This window comes from Equus asinus, chromosome 30 (assembly GCF_041296235.1).
Source record: "Equus asinus isolate D_3611 breed Donkey chromosome 30, EquAss-T2T_v2, whole genome shotgun sequence".
NCBI classification, from domain to species: Eukaryota; Metazoa; Chordata; class Mammalia; order Perissodactyla; family Equidae; genus Equus; species Equus asinus.
In genome coordinates, this window is record NC_091819.1 from 22,559,510 (window position 1) to 22,574,645 (window position 15,136).

The following is a 15,136-nucleotide window of genomic DNA, read 5'->3' on the forward strand; positions in this document are numbered from 1 at the left end:
AACTTCGATTCTGCACCATGGAAACGCGCTCTTACCGATTTGAACAGCATCCCTTTAAGGCTCTGGGAATCTGAAGGAGTCCCTTAATATTTAATATGCTGAGATTATGGTATTTCTAAAGTCCTGAACCGTTTAAAAGCCACTAGTGTGAAGAAAGGATGGTTGTCGAGAGAGATCTGTGCCTACTAAACACAAATGTATCGGCGCACAGAATCGAATCCTCTGCTATTCAGATACTTGGCAAATGAAACTCATGGCTGAAGGGAAAGCAACAGAAAATTCAGAAATCATTTCACTGTGGCAGTATGAACAAAAATAGAATTTCAAGGCCTGTGAAGTTATAGATTCTAACTCTTTATTTCACTTACACAGGAGAGAAATGAGAGAGAAAGGGCCTCCACGGAGATTCCGGTAGATAAAGAAAAATTACCCAAAATAGTAAAGATGTTGTACCTAGAGAGCAGTGTTTTGCGAAAGGGGGTGTCACGGTGACCTTGGGGTCAGTAGCTGTCTCACCAAGTTTACATAAGCAGTCCAAACTCCGGAAACCTTGAGTCTTTCTATAATCTCCCTCCCAGGTCTCCATCGCCAGGGTCCCTGAGCAAGTGACTTCAGAGACCTGAGCCCTAAGCCTCTTCTTTGTTAATTCAGGATTTCTTCTTTCTGGGGATCAAAAATGGCTATTTCCAAGGTCTGGGATCTTCCTCTCCTACGAGTAAGCAGATAAAGGAGCAGTTTAGGTTTACATAACATGTTGCTTCAGGGCAATGATTTGCATACGGTGTGGGTTAGTCCTTTCTGATAAAGTCCACATTTATTACTACATTATATCTAGTCCTTCCAAAACCCGAATTCTGAATGAAATTGTTCACTTTTTACTCCTTTGTTGCATTTAAACCCCTATTATTTAAAAAATCCCAAGTATTGACTAGGCATTTGTCATTTAAAATATGAAATAGCGGGGCCGGCCGTGTGGCCAAGTGGTTAGGGTCGTGTGCTCTGCTTCGGTGGCCCAGGGTTTCACTGGTTTGGATCCTGGGCGCAGACATGGCGCCACTCATCAAGCTATGCTGAGGCAGCGTCCCACATGCCACAACTAGAAGGACCTACAACTAAAATATACAACTATGTATGGGGGGGCTTTGGGAGAAAAAGGAAAAATTAAAAAAAAAAAAGGACTATTGTTATTAACTTTTCCAAGACACAAATTTCCTGAGCAATATCTAATCTGTTGTTAAACCCTCACAGTGATCACGTAGCACCGTGACAAAAACAAAGTAGACATTAAATAAATATTAGTTGGATACTTGATGAATTACTAAGGTAGTAAATCTAATTATTCCCAATATACATCTGAAAAAAAGTATTTTGCACTAATATAACACTTTCTCTCCTAAGGATGCAGAAGTCAAGTGGATTGATCATTATTAAATTTATTTAAATAATGAGGAAATTGAGATATCTAAAGTTAGGGCCATGGCCAAGAACACAGTGCACATCAGTGGAAAAATCTAGAAAGACAGATGATGATTAGGTGGGTGGCTGAGAGTATGTGGTGGTGTCCAGTAGATGATGTTATGTGGTCAGGCTGGTCAATGGTTATGGAAAGATAGAGACACTACTGCCACCTTCCCCACCTCGTGTTAGGTAAGGAAGGGACAGGAAGACACGTGTAGGGTTGTGACAACTAAGTGGTGAGTGGGTGGGGACCAGTTCCTCTACTATCAAAATAGTGCAGCCGTGCTCCTAGGACCATATTTGGTGTTCTCGCTTTGTTCCTGCCCTCTTCTCCTGAAGAGTGACTCTAGCTATACATTTGCTTTTTGAGGACTAGTTCAGCCACCTCGAGAAGGACACTGTAAGAGCATCCTGAGGCGATGTGGAATAATTGTTCACTGCCAGGAAATGACAGCACTAGACAATGTTTGTGTGGCAACCCATGACAGGGGCTCCACTGAGCCAAAATGTCATGCTGGTCTGCAAGAACAGGAAGCAGAGCTGTACGCTCTGGCAATTTTCATAAATAGACAGCAAGGCTCCCGAAACTAGTGAATTCGTGGACTGTATCCATGTGTGACATGCAAGTGGTGCTTCTGTGTTTTCAGCCATGTCCATGCTCAGAGGAGACGAAAGGAGGCTGTTAGTGCCGTCTTTCTGACAAAAGACAACAGTCCAGGCTGACTCCTCCCATGCCACAAAACTGCTATAAACTCCCAAATTGGCAAGTGTTGGCTTATAGATGGCACCAACCCCAGGAACGATGAGGTCAGCTCCTGGGATGGAAAAACAGCTTCTGGGTAAGTGCTCTGTAGTCCGCCCTGGGTGGTGGATGGTGTGGGAGGTGGAACCTAAAGCAAGAGCCCAAGATGTTTGGCTGCCAGGAAAGGCTCCACCCTCCTTCCTTTATTGAACAGAAGAAAACAGGACACGTCAAGGGCGAGGTGGAACTGAGAGGTAGAAGAGGTTTGTATTTAGCCCTGCTGCCAGGAAGGAACATGAAAGGGCAGAAGACAAGGGGCAGAGCACAGATCAAAAGCGGAACCCACAGTCAGTGGGGACCCACAGTCGGAAGCCCACCTCTTTGTAGTATCAGCAAGAAGAAAGGCTCTTCATTCAGGGTGGGCTGACATCAATAAATCTATCATCCCTGATTTCCCTAGATATTACCTTGTTTGCAGTATCACAATAACGCTAGTTTCCAAAGGCTTCTTGGTTATAATCATTCTTACATCGCTATCAGATAATGTTGATACATTGAACAATTTTAGTTCCTGTCCTGCTGTTCACTGCATTATAAAGCAAAACTGGCATAGCACCCATTTTCCAGAAATGTAGTATCTCAGCACTGGAATTTTTTCAGCAATGAAATTTAATTTCTCTCCAGTCAATAAAAATCTGTAATAAATTTTTATGAATTCTGCATAGCCAAGACTTTCAAAGGGGATTTTCCTGCTGGAGAAGTGGTAGGTCTTTGGGGGGATTTTTTCTTTCATTAGTTGGCATTAGAGTATGTCCACTGTATTAGGCAGGGTCCCTCCAGAGAAATAGAGCCAATAGATGTAGATAAAGACATAGATAGAGAGATTGACTTAGAAATAGTTGGCTCACACCACATGCAACTATGGAGGTGGACAAGTGTCAAGATCTGCAGGGTGAGTCAGCAAGCTGAAGACTGAAAACCGAAGACGGCTGATTTTGTGGTTCTAGCTTGAAGGCCAGTAGGCTCAAGACCCAGAAATTCGCCTTGCTCGAAGGGGGGTCAGCCTTTTTGTTCTATTCAGGTCTTCAGCAGACTGGAGGAGGCCCACCCACGTTATGGGGGGCAATCTGCTTTACTCAGTCTACCGGTTCAGATGTCAGTCTCATCCAGAAACACCCTCCCAGACACACCCAGAATAATGTTTAACCGAATACCTGGGTCCCCGTGGCCCAGTCAAGTTGACACATCAAATGAACCATCACATCCACCAACTGGGCTTATCTTTGATAAAGAAATAACCTTCACCATTTTATTTAATTTTACTTTGGCAACTGAAGGGGAAACATTATTTGGTGAATAGAGAGACTTATTAAAACTCAGATTCTTCTTGCTCGCCAGAGTTTTTGCAGTGTGAACCCAGGAAAGTCATGTGACTGTGAGACACATCTGCTTCTGCATGTGTGATGGCTATGCTACAATTGTCAGAAGTCATCTTTGACCACAGGGTGTGGTCAAAGTTCGTAATTGTGAAATTCTCTGAGGTTTTTTTGAACCTTTTGAAAAGTGTTGTACCTTATCAATTAAAATGTCAGGAGTCGTTAGACAACTGAATTAGGATGCTAGTTTAAATAAATTAACTAAATTTATTTTAATAAGTCAGCTGTCTGGCTAACTCATCTACCTAAAACGTGGTTTTAAAAAATGAAAAATAGAAATAACCCAAAGGGCTCTACACAGCTAAAGTCTGTGCATTTTTCTCATAGAACCCTTAGACTCTTCTTCTCCTTTTTTTTTTTTTTTTTGCTGAAGAGTATTTGCCCTGAGCTAACATCTACTGCCAGTCTTCCTCTCTTTGTATATGCGCTGCCACCACAGCATGGCCACTGACTGAATGCTGTAGGCCCACATCCAGGAACCAAACCTGGGCTGCGGAAGCGGAGCACGCCCAAATTAACCACTAGGCCACCGGCCCTGGCCCTAGATTCATCTTATTTTAACAAGGATTCTAGCAAGTGTGGTGGCCTGCTTAACAGCCTACAGAAAATTAGTAAATTGAAGTGAAGTCAAGTCTATGAAGTGGGAAGACACGAAGAATGAAAAGCAGAACGAGGGCTGCAAGAGGCTGGAGTGGGGACAAGAATGTGAAGTAACAGTTGCCGCCGGAGTCACGTAAAAAGACAAAACAAAACTAACACTGCTATTGGGGAAGATTTTGTATGGGGTCAAACAATGTGACACAACACCATAGACCCTAAACACATTCCTGCACCACAGTGGAGGGAGAGCATTGTCCTGACTCCTGAAGGAAGGGCTCAGGGATGTTCAGTGTGCCCTGGTGAAGATGACAAGGCAGGAGGATGCGCTTTAGGAAAAGTCCACCAAAAAGGGCAGATTTCTGAACATTCATAAATATGTGGGTTAAACCCTAACAATTAAGAAAACTGAACTATCCAGAACAGCATGCTTCCCGAAAGTTCCAGATAGTGAAAGTCTTAGCTGTTTAGGCACTCCCCACAAATAACTTTTGTTCTTCAAGGTGTTTCAAATGGAGGGTCGGACGGACTGCTTGTGTCCAAGTAAACAATTTCCTCCTCGTTACTGTGACATGACATTGGTTTCAACACATAACTTCTCTTTTAATTACCCAGAGCCTTGAAAGACAGGCAATCTGTGCCACCCTGGATAAGAAAATAAGGATGAAAATGACACAAAAATTCTCTCATTTTCCATAAATTGGTAGAGGGCTTTCCTCTGAATATTTACTAGACGTCTACAATCCATGTATCTGGGCTATAGAAAGGGTTCATAAAGGATGTGAAATGCATATTTACCCTGTAATGTCTGTTGCAATCCTCTGGACATTAGTGTAAAGACAGGAGTAACGTGCATTATGTGCTGCTATTGGGAGATGCAAAAACTTCATACACAGTCTCCAAATGATATTAATATTAAATTAAAGCAGTGTTTCCCAAAGTGTGTTCCATGAAACCCTAGGTCACCACAATGCACTATTATAAAAGAATTCCATTTTCAGAGCCAATCCTGATGGGCTAGCAGTTAAAGTTTGGTGCACACCACTTCGGGAGCCCAGGTTCAGTTCCCAAGCGCAGAACCACACCACTTGTCTGTCAGTAGCCATGCCGTGGTGGTGGCTCACATACAAGAACTAGTAGAGGGGCTGGCCCCGTGGCTGAGTGGTTAAGTTCACGCGCTCCGCTGCAGGTGGCCCAGTGTTTCATTGGTTCGAATCCTGGGCGAGGACATGGCACTGCTCATCAAACCACGCTGAGGCAGCATCCCACATGCCACAACTAGAAGGACCCGCAACGAAGAATATACAACTATGTACCCAGGGGCTTTGGGGAGAAAAAGGAAAAAATAAAATCTTTGGGAAAAAAAAGAACTAGTAGAATTTACAACTATGTACCGGGGCTTTGGGAGGGAAAAAAGGAACAGAAAGGAGGAAGATTGGCAATAGATGTTAGCTTAGGGCAAATCTTCTCCTGGAAAAAAAAAAAAGAATTCCATTTTCAAATAAATTAGGGAACACTCCCATACTATATGCTCCCTCGTAGAGATTCACAAAGTTCATTAACATGATAAAAGCCCTGAGACATTCTGTTATCTTTGTTTAATCCAATATTTCACAACCTTATTTGACTATGGAACTCCTTTTCAAGTTACACCTATATGCACACACTAGGAGCAGTATTCAGAAAAGGCTGAGGTCGAAGTCTGGTTAACTGTGGGGTCTCTTTTTTTCTTCCAGTTTTATTGAGATATTATTGACATAAAGCACTGTAGAATTTAAGGTGTACAGCATAATGAATTGACTCACATATATTGTGAAATGATTACCACAATCAGTTTAGTTAACATCCATCATCTCATAGATACAAAAAAAAAGAAAAAAAATGCTTTTTTCCCTTGTGAAGAGAACTCTTAGGATTTACTCTCGTAACGGCTTTCATTAACACCACACAGCAGTGTTAACTGTAGTCATTATGTTGTACATTACACCCCAAGTACTTATTTATCTTCTAACTGGAAGTTCGCATATTTGACCACCTTCCTTCCCCACACCCTGCCTCTGATAACCACAAATCTGATCTCTTTTTCTGTGAGTTTTTTTTTTTTTTTTTAGATTCCACATATTGGTGAGATCATATGGTATTTGTCTTTCTCTGCTAACCTACTTCACTTAGCACAATGCCTGTGAGGTCTATCCATATGGTTGCAAATGGTAGGATTTCTTTCTTTTTATGGCTGAATAATATTCCATTGTGTATACATACCACAACTTCTTTATCCATTCATCCATCAATGGGCACTTAGGTTGCTTCCATGTCCTGGCCATTGTGAATAATGCTGCAGTGAACATAGAGGTGCAGATATCTCTTCAACATAGTGTTTTCGTTTTCTCTGGATATATTCTCAGAAGGGGAATTGCTCGACCATATGATAGTTCTATTTTTAATTTTTTGAGGACCCTCCATACTGTTTTCCATAGTGGTTGCACCAATTTATATTCCCACCAACTGTGCACAAGGGTTCCCTTTTCTCCACATCCTCGCCAATACTTGTTATCCCTCGTTTTTTATAATAGCCATCCTAACAGGTGTGAGCTGATATCTCATTGAGGTTTTGATCTGCATTTCCCTGATGACTAGTGATGTTGAACACCTTTTCAGGTACCTGTTGGCCATGCATATATTTTCTTTGGAAAAATGTCTGTTCAGGTCCTTTGCCCATTTTTAATTGGATTATTCGGGGTCTTTTGCTGTTGAGTTGTAGGAGTTCTTTATATAATTTGGATATTAACCTATGGGGTTTCTAAATACAAACCAGAGATGCTGACCACAAAGGCACTGCCTCCAATTCCTCAGGGTGTTATGGAGCTCAGTTCATTTTAATTTGTAAAAACGAACACATTTTTCTCCACAGGCCATCAAAATCCACTTTACCTGAAATATTTTTTCTTGTTGTTTGGACCCGGGCTGGTGAGCTAAGTCTTCCTTCTTGCTGCCTCTTGGAGGAGAAGGTAATAACCGAACACAGTGACATTGCTTGTTGTCTTCACTCTCATGTGCAGAGTCGATAAACACAAAAGAATCTACTGTGTCGGGATGAGCTTCTGTGTCATCGTAGCTCAGCTGGAGATTTAGAGACCTGCAGTGGGAGTGGGTTGTTCGATTCAACTTAACAACCATTCATTTATTACCTCCTAAGTGCAGAAAAAGAGAGATGAGAGACAGGCGACTGGACAGAGAGATACCAAGACAAGAAAGGGAAGGGGCGGCTCTCCAGATGCTCTAAAACCATAATAAATAAAAAATCATTCTTAAATCATCTCAAACCAACAAACGCTGTCATTGGCACGCACACACACACACTACACCCTCTAGGCACGTAGGGGAGAGAGAGATAGGCAAATATTTGGGGTTTTGAATGGGCATGCGTTGATAGGCTGATGGAGTGCACACGTGCGCACACACGCACTTTATAGAAAGGCCCAGAGGAGGGGAGCACAGGGTTCAGAGAGTGGCCAGAAGTCTGATGTAAGAGCCTGCATAGCCAAGGGAAAGGGTGGAAGCTGTAGAAGATAATGGCTGGAGAGGTAAATAGGGCTTTTAACACCAGGCTGAGAAGTCCAGACCTCAATCTGTAAGGAAGGAGAGAGCACAGCAGGTTTTGAACAGAGAAGAGACAGGATCAGATCTGTACTTTAGAAAAATAACCCTGGAGAGAGATTGGAGGCACAAACAACAACAATAGCCTCCCTTGACTGAGTAGCTATCCCTATATTGCAAGTATGGAAACAGACTCAGAAAGGTTAAGTGGTTTCACCTAGGTCACACAGCAGTTAGGTGTCAGAGCCAAGATTTCCACTCGGATCTGACTGAATCTACAGTATAAAGACCTACTCTTCAGTCCTGTCTACAATTAGGCTACTGTCAAGGTCCAGAGGGAATGAAGGCCTGTACACAGTGGCAGCAAAAAGAAGAGATGGGGCAGGAGACACTGAGGAAGAAGAATGGATAGATGGTTCCCTGTCTACTCATAGTGACTTGGGGTCCTCATAGAGAAATCTCAGTCTGGAAGAGCGAAGATCACGGAGGAAGAAACAAGAAGACATTTGGTGAATCCTGGGTGTCTTATTCCTGCCAGAAAACCTGAAGCTCACTGTGGAGTACCAAGCAGCAAGAACTCATTCCTGTTGTGTCTTTAGCGACAACATACTTCTTGCCAGATTCCTTTTCTTCACCTTCCCCTTTATATATCTGGGTTTCACATGCAGCCTGTCCATGTCTGTGTTATGAATTCATAATGATAGTCTCTGGTTATCTGCATGAATCTGGAAAATGCTTGTGTGTTTGCGTCATTGATCTGTGTAAATAGAAAAGCCCAGTGAAAAGGGCTGGATGCTGTTATGATATTCGTGGATAGGTCTGAGCCTGTCATTACTCTCCTTTGTGTGACTATTGTGATGTTGGATATCTACCTTGTTTGTGCATCAGAATTGTTGTTTGCTGTCCAGGACGCAAGAGGGTCTATGTTATCATTTTGACACTGTCCAGGACTTATTTTAGGCTAAGAGTGGCTTCTTGGAAATACCATTCCCTTTTCTTTGAAATTTCAACCCCCACGGGATGTAAGAAAGAGATATGGGATTCCTCCATCAGAGATTTCCAACCATTCCAATTCTACTGGCTTCTTTCTCAAAGCCTGGATATATGTTTATGTTTCACGTCTTAAACTTCAAAATCCTCCTCCACGCTGTGCCCTCTGACACTCCCACTCTCGGTCCCCTCCCTCCTGGCCAGGTTCTTCAGAGGGTTCTCTGTGCTGCCCCGCCCCGTCCTCACTGTGGCTCCTCGGCACACCATGATGGGCGTCTTCCTCATCTCTCTCCTGTTGGGATGTCCCTGTGTATCTCAAGGTCAATCGTGTTTCCCCTCAACTTGCTTTATCTTTCGTATTTCCTAACTCAGTGACCGGTACTACCATCTAGCTACCCGGGCCTCAGTCTGTAAAATTGAGAGTCATTGCACATCCCTGTGCTTTGTCATTCTCCCAAATCTAATCAATGGCCAAATCCTTCACTTCATTTGGGCCCCAAAAAATGCCTCTCTCCCAGCCCTTCCCCCACCACTGCTAAGGCCTCGTTTCAGCCATCATGGTCTCTGGCCTGAGTGAGCCCCCTGCCAGCATCCTCAAACCCCTCCACCCACATCCCACCCTGCTGCCAGAGTGATGTCCCCGAAACCAAATTTAATGATGTCACCTCCTGCCCAGAACTCTTCAATGGCACCTCGTAGCTTCTAGGCAAAAGTTCAAACGCCCAAACTGGCCGTTGCCTGATGCTGCAACTTAATCTGCTCTAGCCTCCCCCACTGGACTCTATGCTTCAACCATGCTGGCTGCTTACGTTTCTCCGTATTGACTTCATTATTCACACCTTCATGTCTTTGTTCAAATTGCGTCTTTCAAGCTTCTCCTATGCCCACCTTTCTTCAATGTCCCATGCCCTCCCTGGTACGGTGGACCATCCCTTTCTTTGTTCCCTACAGGACCCTGCGACAATTCTAACACAGCACCAGGAACTCTCATTGCCCCACCATCTCCATGTCTTCCTGTGACAGACTGTAGGCTCCTTAAGGACAGGGACTCCGTTTCATTTATTTTCATATTTCTAGCTTCTAGCACCATGTCTGCTGGACAGTCTGTGCTCAGTAAGTATTTGAGGAAGGAATGTTTATTAGTTTTCATTAGCTTCATTGGAAACAATTTTTTGTAGCTTAAAATTTGGATTTGGGGGCGGGCATAATGTCCCGTTCGTTTTACTACAGCAGACTTTATCCTTTGTCTCCCGTCACTGTTTCCCGTCTGTAAAGGCTCTGATGTTCACAGTGCAAGTAGGAGCGAGGGGGCAATCAGGAAGCCAGAGGAACACCTGGCTAAGGTGAACCAGGCCGAGGGAACAGGGCGATGTGGCTCCAATGAGACCATTACAATTTGCAGGAAACAATGGTTCTCTTTAAGGCTACGGAGCCAGCTGAGATTTGATTTATACTCAAATCTAATCACGAATTATAAAAGGTTTATTATGGGGGTAGAGTAAAAAGCAGCAGAGTAATCTGTAGTCCTGGTGATTGTTTGCATAAAATCTATAGGCAAACAAGTGTTCTTACTTTCAATATAGTCCAATTTATCAGTTTTCCCTTTTTAGTTAAATGCTTTCATGTCTTATTTAAGAAGTCTTTTCCAACTTGAAAGTCTAAAAGATTCACCTGTATTTTCTAATTAGAGTTTTTACGTTCTGGTTTTGATGGTTAAGATCTTAATCCACTTGGCATTGACTTCTACTTAGAGTCTGAGGTGGAGATTCAACTTCCTCCTTTTTCACACGGATAATAATTTTATCCAGCTCCGCTTATGGACTAGTCTCTCCTTTCCCCACTAGTCTTAACTGCCGCCTCTGACGTACGGCAAACTTTCCTACCATCCCACTCTATTCCCTTGGTCATCTGTCTGTCCCCGCAGCAGTGCCGCACTGCTTTAATTACTGTAGATTCTCAGCAGTTTTATCGTCTGGGGGTAGAGATCAGGAAGCTCCTTGCTGATCTTTTATAAGCATCCTACCTCCTGTTCACAGTAACAAACACCCCAAAACAACCCAAATGCCCATCAGAAGGAGAGTAGATGGAGAAGCTGTGTTTTACTCTCACCTGGATGTGAGTCAGCAGTGACGACAAATGAAATACAGCTACGGGTGACACTATGGCTGAGCCTTAGCAATATATTAAGTGAAAAAAGTAAATTTCAAAAGATTGCAGACATCATGAGACCCTCTTCATATAGTTAAAAGTGACTGGAATAAAAACATACTTTTTAAGAATACATAGAGATGAAATAAAATGATATAAAAAGAAAAGCAAGTGGATGAGAACGCAGGGTTCAGGGCGACGGGTTCCCTTAGGCGGGGGAAGGCAGCTGAGTGTCTACTGGGGGTGAGTGTCTGGGAGCTTGTTACAGATTTAAAATAACTGAATAAATAAAAGAGAAACGTGGTTGAAGAATGAGGATGTGTTTAATCCAATTCTGAGGCTAAAAAGATGAAATAAAAGAAAAGATATAGAAATGGGCCTTGAGAAGGCACACTGAGTTCTAAGTGCCCTGAGGCCGGTGGTTTTGTTGCGGCAGTTCAGTGCAATCCAGAAAGCTGCTCAGAAACTGCCTGGCAAAGATATAAAGACTAGCAGACCGGTGGGATGAAAACAAATGATACGGCTGTTTATTCACGTGTTCTTTTATTTAATCTGCATAGTTTGAGTACTGTGATAGGCAATAAAGGGTTTACTGCCCCTCATCCTTTCTCTACCACTTCCTCCTCCAACATCCCCAGATTTGTCTTCTGCGTTCCCACTGTGGAGCGGCTGGCAGTTCAGGGAGAGGTGGACACTCCCTCCTTCCAGGGCAGGCTCCGACTGATTGGGGTAATCCCATCCCCTTGCCTCAGTTATCCCTTATGCATGGAGGGATAAATACTTGATGTGAACTGGAATGATCAGAGTGAAGTTAAAGACTTCCATTTGCTGGTTGGAGAAATGCATTCTCCCCCTGGATTTGGACTGGGTGTGTAGCCCAACTTGTTGCTACTGCCCATACAGAGAACAGCAATGACAGCTCAGAAACCAGAGCTGAGGGAATCCCAGGAAACAGAGCCTGCACCCTGATCGAACCATACATGAAGCCTGAACTTCCTCAGGAATTTTCAGTTTCATGAGCAATAAGTCCTTTTACTCCAGAAGTCAACCTGAATTGGGTTTTTGGGTCCTTGTGGCAGGAAAACATCCTAACATCGACATGCTCAGTCTAGGAGGCCTCTCAGGAGGCTCTTCAGAGGGATACAGAAATGAAAACGAAAAATAAGTAATCTGAGGTCCTTTGTACATTATGAAACCTGAGAGGGAAATGTGATGAATAAAATATAAAAACAGTGCTGCTGCGTGGCCGAGGGGCCGGCGGATGGAGAGGTTCTCTAGGGAGGGGTGGCATAGGAGGTGGACTCTGGGGAATGAGTAGGCACAGGCGGTGTCTGTGACTAGGGGGGCTGGGCACAGGGCAGGTTCCAAAGAGCAGATGGCAGAAGGGGAGATGCAGATGCACGAAGGGTCAGGATGGGTTTGGGGACTGAGTTGTATTCAGTGCTCACTACATACCAGGCACTTAGGTGGATTATCTCTTTTAAGCCTTGCTAAGTGAATACTATTATTATTGATTTTTTTTTTTCTGTAGAAACGCTGGGGCACAAAAAGGGTAAATAATTTTCCCAAGTTCAAACAGCAAATTAATGCAGAAGCCGGGCAGTCAGATTCCCACCCCTAACCATTAGGCAATACTGCCTCCCCAAGGGTTTCAATAAACAGTTACCTTGCCTCCACACACTGTCCGTGTCAAATGACTTCACTAGGCATCCAGCGGCAGGGTTACAGAGTCCAGGTAATGGCTGTTTCCTCAAGAAATCCCAGTTGAATTTGCAGAAGGCAGAAAGATAAATAGGAAAATGTCATTCACACGTAATCAATAAACACACATCGCTGTGAATAGTCTTCATATTATGCCCTGCTCTGAAAGGGCTCCTAGCCCATCGGGCACACCCTGCCTCACCATGTATTCTGATAACAGCCCAGGGAAGGTGATTCAGGACGCTTGTCCTTGCTTTGCAAGGCCCCAGGCCCTCAGCAATTCTGACCCTGAGTGGACTGCCCGACCAGGTGTCTCCCAGGCTGGCAGGCGGGACTCCTGAGCACACCAGCAGATTCCTTCCCTGTCGTCGGGCAGCGACCCAGCTGCCATCTGGCTGATTGCGGCTCGGCCAGGCTGCTTCGGACTGCACAGGGGAGCCCCTGCCTGGCAGCCTCCCGGGCTGAGAGCCTGGCACTGGCGGGGAGGGCCGTTCTCCCAGCAGACTCTCAGCTCCGTCATGAGATGAGAGACAGGTAGACAGAGAATATTCTTCTAGGCCCCCGTCAGCACTCTTTTAGTGGAGTGGGCAAAATAAGGTAATTTCTCATTTTCACGTGAAGAAATTGAGTTGCGAAGGAAGGACAAAAATGGCTATTTATGTGAATATTAAGTACACTCAAGCTTCCCTCCCCACCCAGCTTCCTCCCTCCGTAAATGTATGCTTTTCCAATAGAACAGTGGTCCTCAAACTTAGCGCCATCTGGACGAGCGGTTAAAACAGACTGTGGGCTCCATCCCCAGAGTTCCTGATTCTGCAGGTCTGGGGTGAGGCCTGAGAACTGGCATTTACGACAAGTTCCCAGGTGATGCTGCAGCCGTCAGATGGTGGGGGGCCGCACTCGGAGAACGCATTCCAGACCACAGCACTATAGTTGTGACAAATCCTTTGATCCCGCTACCTTGAAGCATTCTGAAAGAAGACAGACATTAGGACATCTGGAGTTCAACTATATGACCTCTAAGGTCTCTTCCAGAATCAGATCCTATGACGAAGACACACAGTCGGCAAGTGACTGTGGGATTTGTATTCCAAAGGCAATAAAGCGCAGGAAGCGTTTTCCTATGCAAGTCAATGGTCAATCATTGATGCTTATTTACATTTGCCCAAGAGAGAAACCTCCTCCTTTCACGGAAGCGTATCCTGAACTGAGCTCAAGGGCATTAGAGGCCCAGAGTCAGGGCCTCCTCCGCTGCTTGTCGGTTTGTTTTCCTAAAGTCTGAGTCAGGAATCAAGGGCCGCCCACATAGACGTCCCTGCACAGGGACAAATGCCAACAATGCACCTTCGAGGCCAGAGCAGGGAGCCACCGTGCCCCCTGAGATTTGGATCAATGATGACAGGTCCAGGTTCAAAACTTACACCTTCTAATTTCAGGTCTGGAGTGGAATCTTTTTGTGCGATTTTTGTTGTCGTTGTTGTTTTAATTCAATCGCAGGCTTCCTTGCACAGCAGTCATAGCAATCTGAGGGCTAACGTGCATTAGTCTAACCGAAGTTGCCCTCTGCCAACCAGGAAATGGTTTGACCCAATCTTGCTGCTCAGAAGGGAATTAGCATCTGGTGTGGAATATAACCCCGGCTCTTTGTACATTGGCTTTTTCATTCCTGGAAATACAAGCCAGGAGTGGCTTTATGATCACACCAGGTATAAGCCTGTCTTGTCAAGCTTGACTGGGCTATTCATTTTTTTTTTCTTTCCTGCTGGCAGGTGAGAACATTTGACTTTTTCTAACACATCTGAGGCATGCTCTAACAGCATCTCGTGATTTGCTGCTTAATTATAACTGTACCCGTGTCTGCCTGGGCCTGTAAAAGTATCAGGGCTTTTTTCTTTCCCTCTAACATAGGCAGTCATAGCTATGGATTCAGAGAAGACATTTTTTATGGTTAATGAATTACTTCCAAAGTGATACCAAGCCAGGTCAACCAAAACACGGACGCAGGAATAAAGCAAAGAGCAAAGAGAGAGGAAAGTTGTTATCAAGGAAAATGGAGGCTGGAGAAAACCCGAGTTTAGATGTTGATGCAACCCTCACTAGCTTGAGTCACAGATTTTCAACTGATAATCAAGAGACCTCTTGAGCTATTCTATCACAGAGATCAATAGTGCTTCCCGAAGAGCAGAACTCAGGCCAAAATCTGTATACTTGGACCAAAAAAATGCCTTTGAGCTGCAACCACTTGAACACGGAGGTTCTAACCCAGGGAGCTGAGAGCCCGTGAGGGAGACTAGCCAAGTCCCCTTCAGGAGGGAAACAGGGCCGCTCTGGAGTCCCACCGCTCCCGCCGGAGGATGCAAAGAAACATCTCTGTTTCAGTTTTGCTCAGGAAGCCAAGAGGCTGTGATGACAGGGTTTTCAATACCTCCAGCCTTATTTCAAAGTTCCTTTGCCTTGAAAATCCCAG

At 44.3% G+C, this 15,136-nt stretch overlaps 1 long non-coding RNA gene across 1 annotated transcript; it reads right to left on the reverse strand.

The window, feature by feature from the left end:
• Positions 1 to 336: 336 nt before the first annotated feature.
• Positions 337 to 12,869, reverse strand: LOC139042575 (uncharacterized). Its single transcript, XR_011499467.1, has 4 exons — positions 12,635 to 12,869; positions 7,165 to 7,369; positions 6,496 to 6,568; positions 337 to 709 (listed from the first exon to the last, which is right to left on the reverse strand). It is a non-coding gene; the product is annotated as an uncharacterized lncRNA (long non-coding RNA).
• Between the last annotated feature and the right edge of the window lie 2,267 nt (positions 12,870 to 15,136).